Raw genomic sequence first — 16,322 nt, forward strand, 5'->3', positions numbered from 1 at the left:
GCCACGGTACCGGATCTCTTTCAAACAGCGTGGAATAGATGAAGATGTATATTTTCCTTTATTTAGGCACGAAGTGGTTAATTTTCAAGTCATGAATATTCAGTTTGTACAAATCTGACAATCAGATGCCTAACATAAGCAGTAGATGGTGGGTTTGCCAAGAAACTATAAACTGAAAGAAACAGATCAGTCCAGAAAAGGAGGAAAGGACTGTTATGCACTAGAAAATACCGCCTATGGATGTTTCATGCAGTGCAATTTATTTGAGCGGAGGTTGTTTTCGGTATAGTCAGATGCATGTCATTAAAGATCACAAGGAAGGTGTAACTGAAGAAAGAGCTCTGAGATTACGTTTACATTGGAAATTGTGCAATGCTACTCACACTGCAATTGTCAGTAATTAACTTTTGTATAATATTGCCTGTATTAAAGGAGGACTCTGAAATAGGCAGACTCCTTTTCTTTATCAGCATAGCTCCTCTATACATACATTTTTCAGGAGAATTCACAAAATCTGGAGAATATGTAACTGGGAAAGAAGTTTAAAATGTAAGAGCTGTAGAGTATTATTACTAAAAAGGATGTGTTTGTGTATGTGTGTGTGTGTATGTACATGTTTCTGTCTGAAGAGCTCCCTTCTCATAATTCTCAGATTATTGAAGGCTGGGAGAAGGAGCAGCAACTATGATTCTGAAGGAAGGGAGGAAAAGTAACACACCATTTCTATAGTGGAAAAAAGAGAACGTGTGTGTGCATGCCTGGTCATAGATGTCAATCTCAGTTTGCAGTATAGTGTCAATACATCTCTTGCCAGTAGAAATAAATTTTCTATTTTTTTTTCATCTTTCATATGCTGCAAATGAAACAGAGAAAAGTCCTCTCTGAGACAAGGCAGATGTCATTTTCACACTCCAGATTAAAAAAAAAAAAAAAAAAATTGAACACCTGCAAAACTTGGATGCATTGTATGAAAAAAATACATGTGTGGGGCTTTATTAAGGAACACATATATGCATATTTTTTGTGTGTTTAGACTTGAGAAGATTTATATGAAAAGAACAGTTTAAGGGGTTCAGAATGTGTTCGTTTGGTTTTCATAAGAAAAGCCATTTCTATTTTACAAAAAAAAAAAAAAGATTATTTTGAATAATGTAGTCTGAAGAAAGCTTCTACCATAACTACATGTCATGTCAAAAATCATTAAAAGCCTCTTAATGGCTTCCAAACTTTCACAATCATACTGAAACTCAGATTAGTATACAGAAGAATAAATCCTATAAAAAATATCCTGTAAAGAGGTTTAATGGCTAATTAATTATTGTTTATTATTTTTCACCTTTTAAAGTTTATTGATGGCTCAAGTCTGCTACCCCTGCTTATACTGGCTAATCTCACAGAAACTAATTTCAAAGGATGGCCAAATCCGTCTGACAGTGATCTTTTTTTTTTTTTTTTTTCTGATGCTACTGTATCCATATGCAGTTTAGCAACATTTTGCTACTCTGCTTATTGGTTGTTTTCCAGCTCAGCTGTTTCTGGGAGAAAGGATCTAATTTTCATTTTTTAAATGTATCAGACACCAAACTTTAATATATAGTCAGTCCTGTGTGTACAAAACAAGAAACAAAAGGGAGCATTGACACTGTTTTTATGACTGATAGGTCGTTGTAAAAAGATAATGAGTTCAAATGCTGAGCAGCCCTGCTTCCTATCCAGCAAAGAAAATAAATGCGTACTTAACTCAAAGCAAGTTAAAGTAAAGTCTGAAGACTTACAGGAATTCACACTCTGCCCTTTGATTTGTATGTGTACTTAATCATAAATTTTACTTTAGAAGTGTGTAACCCTAAAAATCAAATCAGACTCCTCACGTGCTTAATGTTAAGTACCAGTGTAAATGCTTGGCCAGGTCAAGAGGAACATGCTGCATGTGCTGCTACATTGATCCCTAAGAATGGGGATATCATTATTAGTCAGGGGAAGCTAAGCTTTATCAGCTGGTGCTTTTCAAGACGAATTTTCCTTCCAGCATTGTACACAGATAAATGTTAACAGTTTGCTTAGGAACAGCCTTAAGAGATGTAGGTATTGAAAACGTGTCTTTTAGGCACTGACTAAAATACCTTAAATGCTAATACGCATCTCCCAGGATATACCTCACTGCTGTATGATTATGTGATACTACATGATTCATCTCTAGTCAAACTGTTTACAATTAGAAGATGCTACCCAGTTACTTACCCGTTCTGCCTCTCCATAAAGAGCTGTGGTAAAACAAACTCATAATATTGAAAAGAATATGTGAGGTAAAAAGACTGACCCAAGTGACTTCTCTTTTCAGTGGCTGTCATTGTGCTTTGTTTTAACATGCATGCTTGTCTTTTTGCTTAAACAAATACCTTGGAGCTAATTGTCAGTGCTTTATTTCAAAAGAAAAGCAAGGATGTATTTTAACTTCTTGTTTTTCTCGACTAATTAGATGTCAAACATGGTTAAAAAGCTCAGGCTTTTGCTTCAAAAGTTAGTGAAATGAGTCATGAAGGGTTAAAGCCCTGCCAACCTTGATTTCCTATGGTCACTTGTTTTCAAAGGTCCAGTATTAGCTCTGCCATTTCCCAGATTGCTGGACAGAAGTTTTGGTGAACTCCCATTTTCGCTTCCTCTTAACTTCACATCACTCAGTCTTCCAGCAGATTAGAAGCATCCTACAGGGTACGTGGTGGATAGGAAGAGGAAGGGAAAGTGTATAAATACGTATATTAAGGCCTCATCTGCGGTCTGAAAAGGTTCTTTCTGTTTATTGTAAAACAGAGCTCTGGTTATTTGGTTTATATCACCTTGATTTTGATGACGTATTAAAGGAAGGAAATTTGAGGAGCTCATTAGGGAAATCCTTGTCCAGATGAGATCTGTGGTGAAACTCCTGTTCGGTAGCATCGGGGCTTTTGCTTTGTGCATTTTAAAGTTTCCAGGCATATTCCTTTTAGAGCACAGATTGGAAAGGTTTTACACAGGTGATATCTGTCTCCTTATTTCAGTCAAAGAGAACTAATATGATTAATTCTTCCGATCCAAAGTTTATTGACGTCAATAAGTTCTGGATCATAGCCTCAGCATAGTAAAAAAAAAATAGCTGTAAAACTGAAAGCTCAGCCAAGCCCTTCAACGTCTGAGCTCCTCTTTTTATGTCCTTCAAAGATTTTGTGTCTTTATTATAAAATAACAAGAAATGTCATTTTTTGATATGTCCAAAGTAAAAGAATATTTTCTTAAAGATTTTTTATTATTATTATTTTTATTTTTTAAATCTCACTGACTTGACTTTAGGTGTCAGCTGTAAGTCTCTACACTGTGTCACCAGGTCACAGATTCTGTTCAGGAAACTTCTATTGCACACAGAGTTCTCAGAAAGATGGTGATCAAGTTGAGTGTGCAAAGTTTAAAACAATAAATATAGCCTTAACTCCAGATGGATTTCTTGTATCATCTATGGTTTCCTATTTTCTTTTGCTGTCCTCTGTATGGAGGGGTAACATCACAAACAGAAACAAAACCAGCAATGCTAACCTTTAAATATAAACATTTAAGCCTAAAGAAAGAGTGAGTTTCCATTAACAATTCCTTGATTTATAGATTTTTCCTAAGGCAACCCCCATTTTTGTCTCCACATGAGTAAATCTTGTGAACCCAACTTTCTCAAATCCATCTGTTGTGTCCTATTTCTCTATTGAAAATTACTAAATGCTGTAAGTATGTTTTGTAAGAGTACATGTGTGGTTCTTCTTTGTTATTGTTGCTCAATTGGATACATATTACTTGAGAACAAGTAAGTGGAAAAGCATTGCGCACAGATTTAGCTCTATTACTCCCTGGCTTCAGTTCAAACCATATTAAAAATAAGTGTTTTGTTTAAAGTTGGAGTGATAGTGAGAACTACTCTGTCCTTGATGTGCAGTTGATTTACAATTTCATGTGATGGATTTGTATACGGATGAAATCCTGGCCCTAGTGAGAGCAATGGCAAAGCTTCTGTCTGATTCAATCAGTCCAACATGCTGTGACGAGGGAGGAATGACACTGCACTGAATTACCTGTCTGTATTTTAGTGTAAATATGATACTCGGTTTGTAGTTTTTTGACCTAGTTTGGTTGTAGCTGATGACCTGCTGGTGATTTTCATTGTGGTTTTACCTTTCAATCAAACTCTGTAACTCACAATTCAATAACTCCACAAATATTGGGAAAGCAGATGAGGCTGGGAGAAGAAAAGAGAGAGAAATCTCAGCAATACAGCCTGTCTCTCTTGAACTGGGACCCCTGTTAGAATTTGTCTCAGGTTTCAAGGTACCTGCTTAAAAAGCCTTTTGCTTAGACTCTGAAGGAAAAGCCTCTCTAACGTGCTTGAAAAGGAGATGAAGGGCTGTCTAGATTTGGGAAGAAGACCGGGAAGCAAGGCAAGCAGGTGACGTTGACAGTTGAGAGGTGCAGGACTGTCACGTTCCTCAGCTTCCAGCCCTTCTGCACGGTGTTTCTGCGTGCTCCGCTGCTCTCTGTCCTTGCCATCAGCTCAGTGCATTCTGGAGGCAATGAAGACATCAGATGCAGCCACAGATTCTTCAGCTTTTTTTTTTTTTCTCCTGTAAATGTTGAGAATTTCAGAGAAGCTCTGCGTGTTGCTCTTCCCAATGTTGGTTGAGTGGGGTCTTCACAAGACCTGAGGACTGTCAGAAAAGACCATAGGACAACCTAAATGCATCCCACGTGCCTCTGTCATGTCCTACATGCTGACAGAAGGGAGAAGCTGATAAAGAAAATCCCTAAGCTCAGATCTTGCCTATATAGGGAAATTTTCAGCTTGCTAATTAGGGCCTGAGACATGCAGAGTAATTGGAACAAGGAGGGTGAAAACCTAGCCCAACATTTTCATTTTGTGTTTCCAACTTTCCCATTTAATTCCAGTGGAAAAAGTGTTTCTGAATTACAGAGCCTTCTGAATTACTTCTCTTTTCTGAGAAGCTGAAGTTCTCTGTAATTATTTGTGCTGTATGGATTACAAATGACTGACTTATTCGTGGAAGGTGCTGTATTGACAGAAAAGGAAACATAACTCTTTAGGAAACATAACTCTTTAGGTCTGTACAAGGTGTGCAGCTCTTACCCTTGCATTTTTATGATAGCTTCTTCACAAATCTCACCTAGAAAACAATTTAAACATTTACAATTTCACTGACTTAAGTGGATCTCCTGTAAGTGAAGTCTACCTTAAAATCTGTTTCTGTGCTTGAAGTCTTTTAGATCAGGACTGAAGTACCTATCTGTTTGCTCAGGGCTTATTTAGGTGTGCATTTATTCCATAACAATTTGGCAAAACAATATTTAAAATAAGAAACCCAGTCTTTGCAGGTTGTTACAATGTAAATGGATTATATATGATAATCTCTCCCGCATGTGCATCTGTATGTACAAAAAAGCATTAACATCGAGCTCCTTCCGAGAAGTAACCACTAAATGATTTGTATTTTCAATTCTTTCTTTTTGCTTGGAAGTGTTTTTCAGGTTTTATTTAATGTATTGTTGTACTCTGATCCTTCTAATATGGTTTTGGTTTGACTAATCACTGATTCAGCATATGAGTTTTAATGCCCACAGCTGCTATTAGGGAGATATCATTTTATTTACTTCTGGGCCACAAGCTTTTTCTTTTACATGCACACCTGGAAGATTGCAATGGAAGCACAAGTAATACAAAGTTACTTCAATGTTTTGAACATTTTCTACATCACCTGAAGCCTGGTTTGACCCTAGATCTGAAAGAAAATCAGATCTTTACCTGGGGCAGTGCCTAAGTGACTGAGAAGGAAACAAATCCTTCTAAGTGGTGTCAATGATTGTGACATTTTCCAGTTGTTTGAAAGCTAAAAAGAATAAAATTGTCTTCAGGCTCCCACACACTTATTTTTTAAGCAAATGTGTGGGGTGGACCCTGGCATCTCCATGTCAAAATTTTAAATAGAAGTTCTGTAGCTTGTCCTGGTGCACTTGTTAATTAAGGTTACATGTGAAATTTGCTGCTGGTGTTGTGCTGGGTCTGGTGGGCGATTCAGCGAATTCCTTCCCTTGCAGGATTAAAGCTCCCTTCAGGAATGTCTGCAAGTTCATGGTCCTCCCACATAAAGCCTTCATATAGGTTAGCTGCTCTCTTGCAGTAACAGCTGTGAATGGTGAGAATAACTGTGTGGATAGTGCATTTACTTGACTTTTCCTATTTTTTTTCCAAGTGGGACAGTGCCCCAATGTACAAGAGAAAGGGATGGCCACAGCTGTTGAGAGCATCAAAAATCTTAAGAGCGCTGTAGCCTTTCTCCTGCGCAGTAGGAGGTTCTCTGTGGTGTCTTTCTCTTTCTTTTTGACTGACTATGTCAGTCATGTTAGGCTCTTGTTACTGTCAATGGGAGGAGAGGGGTACCTCCAGAAAGCTAATCTTGGGTTAGGCAGGCTGAATGAGACTTTAAGGACGCTCATCGCTCTTCAGTGACTGGAAAAGGAATTAAGCTCCTTGTTCATTCATTTAGATTTTCTTTCTGTGAGGATATCAAAAGAAGGTGCCAATTAAATGCTACAGAAGAATCACACAATCTCAAAACTACCTAATTTAAGAATCTGTCTAAATGAACATTTAAATTTGTGTAAAAATCCAGCTGCTAAAACCTATGTGTGCCCTCAGTGTCTGTGATCTGGAGATTGCTTGACTCTATCTAAATTTCCATAAAACTTTCAGTCACAGCAAGAAATATACAGTACTGCTAAATTCTTCATTGTTCTGAAAACAATTCCCTAACTTACATCTCACATTTCCCATGTCTCTCCTCCTTAATAAGCTCATTCCAAACCCAGTGACACATGCTGGAAGTGACTGTCTGGGGCTGCAGAGCTTAACTAATTTAATAGCTTAATCATTCGGAGCTTTCAAAATGCTGTCCCCTGACCAGCTCTGTTACTTTCTGAAGGTTTCTACTTTTAAATTAAAAACTGTTTTCAAGACCCAATTTTGTATAAGTTGGTTTGTACATAAATATATATGTGCATATGTACAACTGAAAGGACAGGTGTCTGGACCCTCAGTCTCCCATTTTTCAGCTGATCTATTTCAATAGTGAGAGAGCCTAATTTAGGCTTATTTCTAAAAATTCTGAATAGTTGACGTACGCTTTGGGGGATTCTTTTCTCACCTTGGTGATTACAGATACCCCTTCAGCTAGGCAGGTCTACAGCAATCTGCAATGTGTGAGCACTAGTCTACTTTGTGTCACATCTAGTTTTCATCCTTTGTTGTTTGATAGCCAAACACGGCAAAGTCAGAAGTTTTTGCCATTCTTCTAATGTTTTAAAATTGTTTGACATTTGTTTGGCTTCCTGCTTATCTCTCCAGCTGAATGTTGCAGAAACTTTAGAAGTGAGCAGTCAAATAAAATTCTTGTCTCTTATAAATATTTTTGTGCAAAGTTGGATCTTGTGGGGAACAATCCAAGGAATGAAGTAGTTATTTGCTTTCATCTAACTCGTGGAAGAAGGAAAAAGAAAAATCTCCTTTACTCTCCACTCTAATGAAGTATAAAGCTCATGTTGGTTCTGACGGCCCCTCTTGGCTCCTTTTGAAATTCCAGCCTTGTGTAAGAAAAGGACACAAAAAAGCTCTGTGAGATAATTTAAAGGATTTAGAGCTGCCTTTCAAGGGGGAGGGGTTGGTGGCCTTTTCTAGAGGCAACAGAGGATAAATACAGCTCACAAGCATCCAAAAGAGCTGCATAGAGTGCAGGCTACAGCTTTCATCAGCAGCTGACACTGGAATGGCAAGAGCTATCCTTTGCACAGATCCCACACCTGGGAAGGAACAGATTGAAGTCTCTTAAAATGAAGATGTTAATATTATGTTTACTTACTTCATGGATTTCCCAGTGCAACATTACTACTTTTGCATGAACATATATTCTGAAGTGTCTCTGGTGGAGCTCTTTTTCTCCAAACACAATGGTCATATCTGCAATGATGAGTGTTGTTCTGTAATACCTGTAGGTCAACTTGATCTCATCCCCATCATGCAAGGTACTGTATAAGCTCTTTGTTCTGCTAGACCCACGTGACAAATGTCAGTTCCTTTCAAGTGATGGGAGGGACATCAGAAAAGATTTTTTTTTGTGGATCTCAGAAAGAAAACTTTACCTTCCAGGTTACTTTTTTCTCATATACCCCCCCCCACACACACACTACCACGAATGAATAGCTGTATCAAGACTTCCTGCTCTGACAGCCTTGCAAACAACAATATAAATGAATTCCTGATGTACCTGCAAATTGCATAGTCAGGAAATTGCTTTATTTCTAAATTGCTACTCTTCCAGGATGTGTCAGAGTCCATTCACCAAGAGCAAATGTAAATTCAGATGTACAGGAAGACATGATAACATTTTCAAAGAGCCGTTGTTGGCACTTATCTGAAATATCCTAAACATCAGCAGGGCAGTATTTGCAGAATGTTGGCTGTGCAGTTATCAGTTTGGTAACTCTCCCCCATATTGCAGTTCAAAATACGTAACCTCAGTCGTACTACTGTGCTCTAGTCATAATACTTGAAGAAATAGGCAAGCAAGATTACATCTCATGAGAAAGATTTAGGGATTTGGTAAATTTGAAAGGAAATTCTACATAACTCTTGTAAAAAATATTATGAAAATAAAAATAAGGATATATGTTGGAAATTTTGTTTTTCTCTCAAGTCTGGAATATATAAAATAAAATTTATATAAATTTATCATTCTAACTGTTCAGTTTTTTATTGATTTGATTTTCCCTCTTTTTTTTTTTTTTAACTATATCCAGGGAAATGTAGCCTACTGAGTGAGTATTCTACTAACTTTTCTGATATCCCTTTTCAATTTTGCGTCCTTCACCATTCTTCTAACACCCATTGCAACTCACACTCTTTACTGGAAAACAGTCACACAAATTAGGAAAGCTTTGTCATCCTCACCAACAAGTGGAAGCTGGAGGTTAACAGAAGCTCAGCATCGTGTATGAAGGTACACAGAAAATCTGTAATGTAATAAGAATCAAAGAAAACACCAGAAATGTGAAATCTTATTAATTCTTTGGCTCTTCTGTGTCAGTTTCTTTACCTATAAAGTGGTATTAGGTGATCTCTTGAGGAATTGCTTGAGGTCAGAGACTTGATATGCTTATTCAGAGCTGTATCAATTCTCAGAATAATCTCATTAATGTATATATTCAAAGTTCAGTCAGAACTTAGTTTTGATCAACGTACAAAGACCTTACAGGTACTTTAAACTGATTATAAAAAATATATTCACAGCTGTGTATGTGTGTGACATGAAACACATGCCTATTACCCAGAAAGCCCATCTAATTTAATGTGATTTGGGTATTCCAGATGGTTTTATACAGGAACATTTCACAATGTTTTTTGGAGTCTCCACCTCTATTTCACACTAAATACACTGTGAAGGTGATTACAGATGGTACTGTCTAAAGGAAAGGAGCCTTTGTGTTTAGTCTTTGCAGTACTGTCTACCAAAGGTATGTGAGAGCTTGCAAGACCCTGGCCTGGTTATCTGAGTTTAAGCTAGGCTTCTCCTTTTTTTGTATCCTTAGCAGATAATCAAATTTACAAACAAAGAGTAAGATAAAGCTTAGTGTGTGTGTGTGTGTGCGCGCGTGCACTTATCAGACAAAAATAAAAACCTTACTTCAAACACTTCCTCCCTTTTCCACTTAGTCTGAACATATCTTACCAGGCCACCGGTGTTTAATATTCCTCTGCTGCTACATGTTTATGGGCTTTCCTTCCCAAGAGATTCTGGATACTAAACCTCTGTGTCTTCCTATATACAGCCTTTTTTCTGTCTTTCCATACCCAAAATGCTTTCCAACCTTCTCCAGGAGGAGGGCAGTCTTTCTCTGCCACTTGGGGAAACACTCAGTAATCAGCTCAGTCACTTATAATTGCTTGTCATTTGTGACTCACTCAGTGGAAAACTGTCACTTAACAGCACTAGTTCAAACCCAATAACGAGGTTTAACTGCTATAATAAATTCAGAAGGAGAATTCTGCATCTCTGTAAAATTCCTAGAATAAATATGAAATCATCTGTTCTTCCTATCATCCTGGCCTGTATGAAAATAAAACTGGTTGTTCATATATTCCACATACCTGATATAAAACATGTAAATATTACCTTTAGTGAATTAATTCAAGGATTTTTTTTTTTTATGCTTTGCTTTTATACTTTTTTCATGCACTTACATTAGTTAATTCTTTCTTTGAATAACATTTTTTTTCACAATAAAAAACTAATTTTCATGTTATTAATTAAGAAATACAGAACAAATAGTTTATTTGTATGATTCTGATTAGTCAAACGTCTGTGGTTTGACTTTTTAGATTAAGGTATCTTACTGAACCACTTCATACCATTTTTTTGTGATGGTTTTGCTGGTACTAGAAAAGCTAAGCTCAATTCCTGAAGCTGGCAAACAGATCATCAGAGATCAACACACACACACACAAAATAATCAGTTTACTGCAGTTAAAAAAAAAAAAAAAAACAAAAAAACTTTTTCATTTGCTTTCAAAGTATCAAATCTCCTGTGTACTATTATTCTACATTAGAAATTTTAAGCTATCAGCAATTATCTTCATGTAAATCATATATAACTTCATTAAATGACTGTGTCTGCAGTGGTGCAAGAGAGAAGGGAATTAGAGCATTGATACTGCTAATTGACATTGTACCAAAGAGAGTGAGGACAAGCATGAACAGTGCACCTTCTAGTTTTTGAACACAATTTCTATAGCTGAAACTACAAACAGCTTTTTATAACCCATTTCTCATAACTGTAATTCTCTTAAAACTTTTTCTATCAGCATGTATGAATATGACAAACGCTGAATTTTGTTTTGCTGTAGGTTCACCACCATTACTATGCATGCAAACTATTTTACCTTATGCCAGACATATGGAAGTGATCAATGCATGTAAATTATATGAAGGGAGGTGAAATACAACTTTTTAGGCTAGGAAACGTACTTGTTTCTGGTTCTAAGACACTGGAACCACACCATAAAAGGAGACATTAGGTATTAAAACAAGTTTTCTTTGAAAATAACAACTAGTGAGTGGCTAGAATAGCAATGATTTTTTGATAATCACAATCATAGGACAATATTGTCCTGAGCGAGTCAATCCAGTTAGTTTTTTTTGGACATTAGAGTTTAGGAGAGAATTGTTTGCATGTGGAGAGGCAGACAGTGAACCCGTTGTGTGCAGAGATGAACTGTTCTGGGACCATTTTTGAGTGAGTCCATACTGTGGGCAAGTGCTCATTAGTACTAGTCCAGAAAAAAAAAACACATAGAGTTTAAGATGCAGGGCCAGGTTAAGTATCTGCTATTCACTTTCCTCCCCAGATGTCATGTTGGTGTGTCCACCATGCAGTGAATTGAACCTAGCGTAAAAAGCAGGTGTTTTTTTTGGTTTTGTTTTGTGGTTTTGTTTTTTTTTTGGGGGGGGGGGGGGGTGGTGGGGAAGGGGGAGTTATTTTGTGATTCTGACTTATCAAGTGGGTAATCAAACAATAAAAAAGCAATAGCTAATAGCTATTGTCAGCTCTGCCTTTCAAATAGTTTGTAAAACTACACTCCCCCAGCCCAACCCTGAGAAACTGATGTTTATACTGTGATCAAAATGCATTCATTGTGTTCCCAAGATTTTCCAATTTTCCATTCCAATAAAGTTTATTTCTTTCCTTTTTTTTTTTTTTTTATATATATATATATTCAGTACTGCAGAGTAAGAAACTAATCTAGAGTCTGGCAGGGCTTTATTCTACAGCATTGTCATATTTTTCATTCTGAGCTGAAAAATGACAGATCACTGGGCTTCATAAATGTGTGGAGAAGCTGTCAAAGCTCCTATTTGCATGTGAATGGTCAGCCGAGGTAGGAAGAGAGGTATGCAAATAATTCTGCAGCTAGCTCCTGGCAAAGATCATTGCATTTCAAAGTGCTGTGAAAAGCAACACCATAAAACTTTAACCTATTCACAGGTATGGAAACTCCCATGCCTTAAATAGATTTGCTGCAATAATGACCACTTGGGGAAAAGTGAATCTTAAAAAGCAATATCAGGTCTCCCACAAATATACATTTTCTGCTTCTTTTAATATTAAAAGGAAAAAAAAAAATCTAAAAATACCGCCCTTTCTTCCTTCACAGGGAAAAAGAAAAAAAAAAAAGATCTAAGGGGTAAGCAGGTGTAGACCTTCACTGAAAATCTGGCATACAAGTGTCATTGGAGTGGAAGATACATAAAGGATTCAAGTATTATTATTCTGAATTGTGCCAGTCAGTATCTGACCCAGGAGGCACTCAAAATAATCATTACTCGAATCTTGCTTACAAACTGCTCAACATTTCACTATTCTCTACTGTTGCACTTCACGCTTGACTAGGTAGAATGGGTGGATGTTTTAGTTTAAAACTAGATGTATCCTTCAAAAGATACAGTTCTTCATGCATCCAAAAAAGCAAAAAAAAGTGAAAGTAAACAGTAGAAAAATGAGGAATACGGAGTAAAATAAAAACCCTAACAGGCTCTGAGCCAGACAGTTTTCTACATGTTTTATTGTACTTCGTGACTGCTTAGATAGAATTGGCATGTGTATATATGGAGAGAGAAAGATTTACTAAGCCATTCATGCCTGAAACAGCTCCAAAAACTGTGATTAGGCAGGCGCAAGGACTAGAAAATGTTTCCAAAGTAAAGTTCACCTTGAAAGGTGATGTGAATTATGTACCTACCCGTTAATCATGAGATAACATGGGCTTGTTGCTGTAGTTTACTAAGTAGTAATCATTTTCCCTGATATTATTTTGTAGTTTCTATCTACTTACCTTAAAATGCCATGATGTATTTCATTCAAGCTCCATAATTGAGTAAATAGCTCATATCACCCCTGTAATCATTTATAGCACACATTTTCTTTCTGAAATAGCTTCTGTGCACTAATTTGATCTGGTTAAATTATGCTGAAAAGGACTCACAAAGTTAAACACATTTTCATTCACTGAATTTATAAAGGGCAATTATTCAAAGGCTCTGGGATTTGCTCAATCATGCTAATATTCCTGTAATGAAATGTGATTTGTCTCGGTATTTACCAGGAGATTAAAAACAACAACAAAAAAGGACTGATTTTACAAACTCCTACTCATATGAGTAGTCCTACAGATTTCAATGGACATGGCACTTGTGGTGTGAAGTGCCCTTTTGGGAGGTTATATAAGTTCTTCTTCACTTGTGAAATAATAATACAACAAAACTAAGCAATTGTTAGGAACACTTGAAATTGTTGAGCTTTACTCAATTAATGGAAAGAAAAAAGGAAAAACTATTCAAAATATTGTTCTGTTTCCAAATTAAACAGTTTCATCCAGTAACAATCTCTCTTGACCACACTTATCCCATGGCTCCATCATGCTCTAAAATACTACAAGAAGAGCTGTGTTTCAGTGCATCCTTATCTCCAGTAGCTCAGTCTGCTGGAGTCCTTTTCCGGATGTGTATCAACACCAAATTTTTCAGATTTTTTTTCTTTTCTTTTTTTTTTTTTTTTAAATGCCAAAGCAAGTTTAAACTGATTTTTTGAGCAAAGAAATACACTGTATTTTATTTCCCGTTTTCCCCGCTAACAGGTCTTTCTGTTAAAACCTTCTATGTAAAAGTTCATCTGTGTGCATAACATAGAGCACACATTGAACACAAATCAGCCTTGAAGCAGTTCCACTGAATTTAGCACAGTAACTTTAGATAAGTTAGTAATATTCCAATCTTGGAGCAGAGTTTCCATAATGAAATTGTTCTGTTTCAATAACCCTTCCCATATCTATCCAAAAAGGGCACAACATCATTGAAACTTTTGTCCTTTGCTGGAGTATTACTTACTCAGTATAGCTATAGCTTCAGGCATTCTGAGTGAAAGTTGCTACTGCCTGCCTCTCAAATGAGCTCATCTGAGAGGGCCCAGGAGCTCTCCCCACAGCAGGAGGCTCCAGGGCTGCTTTCCTGCCACTCCAAATAACTGCTAACACTAGCAGATGGGTGAGGAATCCCTGCTCCTTTACAAACATCCGCCTGTCCGCCTGACAAAGTGGGACAGCTAGCACAGGGCCATGTGCTCCCTCACTCCAGACATCTTGTCAGTGGTCTCTCGGTGCTCCTCACAAAACAGCAAGAGAAATCTCAAATTGCAGCTACTCAGATGTAGCCACTTGTGGAGACACTCCATTATCCTAAAATTTATTGTGGTCTATGTCACATGTTAAGAAAACGCAGAAAGTCTCAAATGCAGTAGAGGATGGTGGGGCAATAACATTTTTCATGTTTTATGATAAGTATTTGTTTAAAGAAGGAAACAGAATGTTTTCTATTAAAAATGAGAGCAGAAACTATTTGTGGCATAAAATCCAATAGGAAAGACATTTACTTTACTCATCTCCAGTGAAGTTGGCTATGAAGTCCTTCACTAGGCTGGAAGGGGACATCAATTGAATTAATCGTAGTAGTTACTTGAACTGTATTAACAATCAAAGAACACACGAAGTAACTTATTAGTAAATAGATCTATGATGCCTTGGAACTGAGGCAGCCTAACACTTCTCTAGTGCTGGCCAAGGATGATATTAACAGGTAGAAAATACATTATATAGTAACGTAGACACAAAAGATTCATATATGTCAAGAAGGTTACTTACTGTAATAAAGTCTTTGAGTCTGTTCACATGTTGACTAGAGGACATACAGGCATCAGACATCTGTGTAAAATTGTCAGACAGCAGCAGGGTACATGGGGTTTAAATGCAACATGGGAAACTCCTTCCCCTGCTATGCCAGACTGAGATGAGAAGTTCTTTCCCATCCAACTACTCCCATCTCTCCCATCCAACTACAGCAGGGTTTTGGTACATGGCTGAGCTCAGCCTCTCCCTTTGTGGAGCTGAGCTGGGAGAACAAAATTCCCAAAGTCTCTGAATTCTGAAGGAATCCTTAGGTGCATGTATGCATTTACCTACATAATGTACACAAACATAAAAATACACAACCATGCTTGGACAGATCCATAAACAGTGCAAAATTACACCACACCCTGCTGCAGGTTATTTTTAGCTGTTCCTCAATGTAAATGTCTAATTCAAAATTGCATTTCAAAATAATGAATGATGTGTTTTGTGTTTCAGTGGGTATAAACGTTTGCATTGCATAGTAGATGATTTAAACATGAAACGTCTTGCATTCCTAAGGCTGTTACAGAATGTGGGTGGGAGGTGGATCTTTTCTACTTTGCTCATACCAGGAAACAATGAATGAATTAATATTTACCATGATGTTTCATCAAGACAATTTTTGCATTAACGGACGATACATGTATACGTTGTGGAAAGAGTGACAAATTGCTAACAGAGAAAAAAAAAAAAAAAAAAGCAATAGGTGCTCTGAAAACCAGGACCAGTATTTGTAAAAGTTGTAAAAGCTGGTATTGAAACTAACTAAACAGTAGCCTTCTGCAGTAGTCACTTAGGTCAGATACAGAGGAGATCAAATGCTATTAAAAAAAAAAAAGCCTAGGATGAATTTCTTCAACTGTAACATGAGAGCTATCAGGAACTATGTGTTCTCCTTTGCTCATCCCATTTCCTTAATCATCCACGGATGGTTATCAGTACATTAGACTGGCTTTTGTTCTGGCTGGATATTACTGTTCTTACACTGCCATATCCAAGACCAGCCTGGAGAATCCTCCATCAGTGTCAGTATTTATGCATAGTTCTGTCTCCAGGAACAAGACGATCCCCAAACATGTCTGCTAAGGAACAGCAAAACTCAGTAAGAAACAAGGTGACCATAAAGAGAGGCTCATTTCTTTTTTAGCAGTCTCCTTGTGCTTTAAAATCTAAATGGAGTGGAATTTTATCCTTACATGCATTAAAAAAAAAAAAAAAAAAAATCTGTTTCTAACAAAAACATTACTCATGCTAGTATCATAGCCTTGACTTTACATTTATTGGCATAAATGCAAACTTATAAAGCTGTGTGGATGTTTGCCATATGCAAATCCATCCATCCATAAATCAGCATACAGACTGGAGACTGCACAGCTGAAGTGACTGTAATGGTAAATGAAACCTTTCACCACCAGGTCAAATGCAGTTCAGCATATGTGGAAAATGAAAAGCTCTATCATACAGGAAT

General features: G+C 37.0%; 1 protein-coding gene across 2 annotated transcripts in view; it reads left to right on the top strand.

The window, feature by feature from the left end:
- SEMA3A (semaphorin 3A) overlaps positions 1-16,322 on the top strand; it is a 169,774-nt gene that overhangs the window by 1,520 nt on the left and 151,932 nt on the right. The window lies entirely within an intron of this gene.

The sequence above is a fragment of the Anser brachyrhynchus genome (genome assembly GCF_964034855.1).
Source record: "Anser brachyrhynchus genome assembly, chromosome: 1".
Lineage (NCBI taxonomy): Eukaryota > Metazoa > Chordata > Aves > Anseriformes > Anatidae > Anser > Anser brachyrhynchus.